Here is a 5,643-nt window from a genome sequence, read left to right as displayed (position 1 = left end):
GCTAGAGTGCCGTGGCGTCAGCCTAGCTCACAGCAACCTCAAACTCCTGGGCTCAAGCAATCCTTCTGCCTCAGCCTCCTGAGTAGCTGGGACTACAGGCCTGGCTGATTTTTTCTGTTTTTAGTAGAGATGGGGTCTTGCCCTTGTTCAGGCTGGCCTCGAACTCCTGGCCTCAAGCAATGACCTGCTGCCTCGGCCTCCCAGAGCGCTGGGATTCCGGCGTGAGCCACCACGCCCAGACTCATCACATTTCTTAATCACTGTTTAAGAATTTCCCCCTGCTTGGATGAGTTCTTTGACTTTCCTCTCGGTCTTGCCCTTTGTTGTGTCCATTCTCTTACGACACGCGTCAGTCTCCGCACACCTTTTCCATTTGGAGGAGGCTCTGAGGCCAGCGGCCCTCCCTGGACACCAGGACCCTCCGGCCCAGCGTCAGCACCCCTCCCCCGGCACAGGCCTCTGCTCAGGCCCGGGCTGGAGACTGTAGTCCGCACTGACGGGGCTTGGCCCCGCGTCAGGATCCGCCCCGGCACCCGTTCACTTGCACTTTGACTATACAGATGCCAATGCCCAAAGCACTTCATACTTTCCTTTTTTCTTGTTGCTTTTTATTTCCTTATGCTCCGGTGAGCCAACTCCTTAGTATTTGGAGCCATCATTTCTAAACTCCATTGGTGAATTTTACCTCCAAAAATTGTTTGCAGCGCAGCTGCCTTTTCATGCCGTGAATGCCCCCGTGGCCACCGGGAATCAAAGATTCCTCATCTAGCACCCTTTATCTTTGCTCCTCTTGAACCACATCTCGATGAGTCAGGGTTGGTCTGGCAAGTCCCGCTTCTGACGCCAAGTGCAAGGAGTTCAGCGGATCATGCGTTGGGCTGTAACCACGAGACACCACAAGTCTGGGTGCTTCCAGGCCCGTCTTCACCGCAGACCAGCTGGCCGCACATTCAGAGTCCCCATAACCGCATTCGAGGGCGATGATTCACTAGAGCGGCTCGTAGAACTCAGCAAAGTGCTGTACTCACTGCTGTAACCTTATTACAGCAAAAGAACCTAAATCAGGACCAGCCACGGGGAGACACACATGGGCTGAGTGCAGGAGGGGTCCAAACATTGAGTTCCTTCCTCGCGTCCTCTCCTCGTCGCGTCCTGGTTGGACTGCCAACCAAGGAGGTTCATTTGAGCCTTTGGTATCCAGAGTTTTTATTGCAGCTCTTTGGTGGCTAGGGCACAGATATTCCCTGGCCCGAGGTGGCAGTGCACTTGCTGGCGATGTCACTAGCGGTGACCTGGGAACATGTCCCTACGGAAGGAATGCTGTGGCAGGGAGTGCCGATGCAGGCATTGGGAAAATATAAGGGAACGATGACAGCAAAGACCGCAGACGTGGCTGCTGACGGCTAAGCGGCGCCCACCTGCAGAGGGCAACAGCGACCAGAGCTGTAGCAGCAGTCGACGGCCAGGGCAGGGGCAGACAGCCTCGTGGCAGCCCACAAAGAGGCACCTGTCCCCTGAGGAGGACGGGCAGGCAAACCGAGTGGCAGGCTGAAGACCCGATGGTGAGTTTTCTGTCAAATGCAACAGAAGTCCAGGAGAATACAGTGTTAGGGAGGAAGGGCATGCCAGGCCGAGGGAACAGCACATGCAAAGCTTCTGAGGCAGGGATAGAGACAGATGTGTCTGGAGGGACTTGATGAGGGGTGAGTGCGTCACTTCAGGGAGGTCAGACAGGGCACGGCAGGTCCCCGACAGGCTCTCCCCGGATCCTCAGGACAGTGGGAGCTGCTCAGTGACGGGGAGTGATGATGCGTCAGCTCCGTGTCCCTCTGGCTGCAGGGGGAGGGCAGGCCCCTGTGGGAGTAGAGCCCTCTGGGGACACCAGGGCCCTGTCTGGTATGGCCTTCAGCGGTATCCCATGCCCAGGCCCTTTCTTCCGTATCTCAGGGACAAGCTGGGGACTCACCCGTCAGCTGGGACAAGCCCGTTGGACCCATCTCACCCAGAACTGTGGCATGTATGTTCGCGTCATGCCATCGGCCCTTCTGCATGCACTCTGCTCTCCTGGCCCTGAGGAGGGCAGCAGGTCACCACCCACTGGCCTCCCCTGCCAAGGCCTTCCTGGTGCCTGTGGGGCCTCCCTCGTTCAGCCCACCCGCCCTCTCTGGGCACAGCGGCCTGGGTCTGTGCTGCTGCCCCACCAGCAGGGCACGCAGAGGCCGCTGGCCTTCCTGTCAGGCTGGTTTGGGGGACCTGGGGTCCGAGGGCTGGCCCCATCCACACCGCTGTCCCTGGGGTCTGTGGCAATGTCCCCATCCCCCGGTCTCCGTCCCGACATCCTTGGTGCGGACCTCTATGCTGAGATAGCTTCAGGAAGCGGGCGGTGTGGTGCGGTGCATGTGTATCTTTTAAAAGAAACTTTTAATTCTAGAATGGTTTTTGATTTACAGAAAAGGTGCAAGAGTAGTGAAGAGAGTTTCTGTGCACCCCCCGACCCAGTGCCCTCGTGTTAACGTCTCACGTTACTGTACACGCGTGTCGCGATGACATGTGTGCGAGCCGATACTGATACGTTGCTGTAACTAAATCCACATTTTATTTAGCCTCCCTTAGTTTTTACCTAGGGTCCTTTTTCTGTGCCAGGACCTCCCCCAGAGGTCCACATTATAATCAGTCACGGCTCGTCGGGGCTGTGAGTTTCTCAGACTTGCTTTGACGACGGACGGCGTTGAGCACTGGTCGGGTGCGCTGTGGGTGCTCTCTGCCGGGCTGCACCTGGCGTCTTTCTCACGGTCAGACCAGGACGGCGGGTTTGGGGGGGCACCGCAGAGGCCAGTGCCCTCCTCCTCACACCCTATCAACGTGACACAGCGCTGGTGCCGGTGGCCTCGACAGCCCGCCTGGGCTGGGGTCGGTCGGTCTCTTTCCCCCGTGCCATGCTGCACTCTTTTGTGCACTTATATTTTTATTTATATTTTGATAGATTTAGGGGTACAAGTGGTTTTTGGTGGTACAAATGAATTGCACAGCAGTGATGTCTGAGTTTTTAGTGCACCCGCCACCCAAATAATGTACACTGCACCCGACAGGTAGTTTTGCTTCTATCGCGCCCCCCGCCCCGCTGGTCTCCAGTGTCCATTGTACACTATGTGTGTCCTTGGGCACCAGTAGCTTAGCTCCCACGTGTAAGCGACAACATGTGATATTTTGTTTTCCATTTCTACGTTACGTCACTTAGGATAATGGCCTCCAGTTCCATCCAAGGTGCTCCAAAACACATTATTTTATCCTTTTTCATGGCTGAGTAGTATTCCATGGTGTATATATACCACATTTTCTTCATCCACTCCTTGGGCGATGGGCACTTAGACTGATTCCATATCTTTGCAATTATTTTTAATCGCACGTTTTTAAATTGTTTTAATGGCACTGTGTTATAGGTGCTATTTCGTTTCTCAATTGTGCACTGAGCACTGTTTTAAGCTTTTCTTGCTGTCACTGTGCACGTCTAGTCTGTGGCTGCAGCTGCGGAGCCCCTGTGGGGTCCCCTGCACGCCTTCCCCAGGTGGAGCTGCCCAGGCCGCCCCAGGTACCCACGCTGCAGACTCCACTGCACCGAGGGGCCTGTTTGAGGACTTCTGTGGTCATGCAGCCAGGAGCGAACTGCCGGCATAGCACACTGCACCCCAGCTTTGATGGTATCTTATCACGCTGCTTTCCAGAAAGGCTTCTCATCCCCTCGGTGATCACACTTCCTCGTACACACAGGCAGGGGCGTCTGAGCTGTGCTGTAAACCAGCGCTATCCTGTGGGCTTTGGGCCCAAGTGGTCCACCTCTTGGCTGCCACAATATTTAGAGAAGTTTTGAGCCAACATGTGAACATTGAGAAATTTCACATGGATGTTTAGGTTTTGAGCTCTTCTGAAAACCCCAAGCTTCCTCTTTCTTATGGTTCCCCAAGGTGAATCTGTCCTCCTAAAAGCTGTAGATTTGGTAGTCCCTGTGGCCCCAAAAGCCCAGTGGCTTCTGCAAAATAGATTCAGAACATTGCAAAACTTTTCTCCTAGGCAGAGCCATCCTCTGATGGGCCAGGCAGCCGGGCTGGAGGTGGTGAGCGCCCCGTCACAGGAGTGAGAGTGGCTCCAGGAGGTCCTGGGCATAGGCTGGGGCCCCTGGAGTTCTGTCGGGTCCAGATTCCGTGATTGTATGAGACAGGCATTCCCCTCGCCTGCTGCTCTGCGAGCCAGGGGGAGGGAAGCGTCCTCCAGCGCTGTGGGCGAATTCTTGCACATCTGCGGGGCAACAGTGCCCCCTTGTGGCCACAGCCCAGCCCAGCCGCTTTGCCTGCAGCTAACCCAGGCAGTAGATTTGGACAGGTGGGCATGGGGGAAGGTGTTTCCAGTGAAAGGGAGGGCGGCCAGGCCTCACAGGGTGCATTAGAGGCCCTGCCCACGGCCAGTGTGGCTGGGGTAAGGGCAAAGTGGGAGCAGAGGCTGGAGGTCTGTGGGGACCAGGTGGGGAGGGGATTGGATGCTGAGGGGGCTTCTCAAGGGAACTTGGGCCTGGTTGGTGCCCTGACTTTGACGGAGTGGCCAACCCTCCCCTGGACAGCAGGTATGTCCCTGGGCCCATGGTCTCTACCTCTGTCCCATGCCTTGGACCAAGGGACTCCCACCCACAGGAATCTTCCTGGCAAACAGATTCGGCTGGTTTGGGCTGCCCTGCCACGGATGGGACCACCGCTCATGGCCAGGTGCTTTCATGGTGGAACTGTGGATGAAGTGCACCCCCCCAGAACTGAGATGACTCGGTTCCACCAACATCCACATGTTGTGTTTTAGGCTCTGTGCTTGGAGGCTCCATGCCTGAGATCTTGTTTCATTTCAGCACGACGTGGAATGGGGGCTTCTGTTCCTATTTTACAGAAGTGGAAACTGAGACTCAGAGAGAGCATGCGACTTGCCTAAGGTCACGCAGGGATTCACACTGAGCTTATTGCTCAGGAGAATGAGAAGAAAGCTACGGATTGGGAGAAAATATTTGCAAAATACATATCTGATAAAGGACTGTTATCCAAAATACACAAAGAACCCTTAAAACTCAACAATGAGAAAACAACCCAATCAAAAAGGGAGCAAAATATCTGCAGACACCTCACCAAAGACGATATACAGGTGGAAAATGAGCGTTTGAAAAGATGCTCAACATCATATGTCATTAGGGAAATACAAATTAAACAGCAATGAGATGCCACTGAACGCCCATTAGAATGGCCGGAATCTAGAACACTGACAACAGGGAACACGGTGGGGGTAGGGGCAAGGGCCATTCGCTCCCTGCTTGTGGGAATGGGGTACGGTGCTGCCACTTTGGAAGACAGCTTGGCAGTTCCGTACAAAACTAAACACACTTAGACCAGCAATTGCACTCCTTGGTATTTATCTAAATGAGTTGAGAACTGTGTCCACACAAAAACCTGTTCACAGGTATTTATAGCTGCTTTATTCATAATTGTCAAAATTTGGAAGCAAGCGTGATGTCCTTCAGTAGGTGAATGGATAAATTGTGGTACATCCAGATGACGGAATATTAGTGTTAGAAAAAAATGAGTCATCAAGCATGAAAAGCCATGGAGGAGACTT

Source organism: Propithecus coquereli, unplaced genomic scaffold, assembly GCF_000956105.1.
Source record: "Propithecus coquereli isolate 6110/MARCELLA unplaced genomic scaffold, Pcoq_1.0 Scaffold926, whole genome shotgun sequence".
Lineage (NCBI taxonomy): Eukaryota > Metazoa > Chordata > Mammalia > Primates > Indriidae > Propithecus > Propithecus coquereli.
This window is presented reverse-complemented; position numbering follows the sequence as displayed.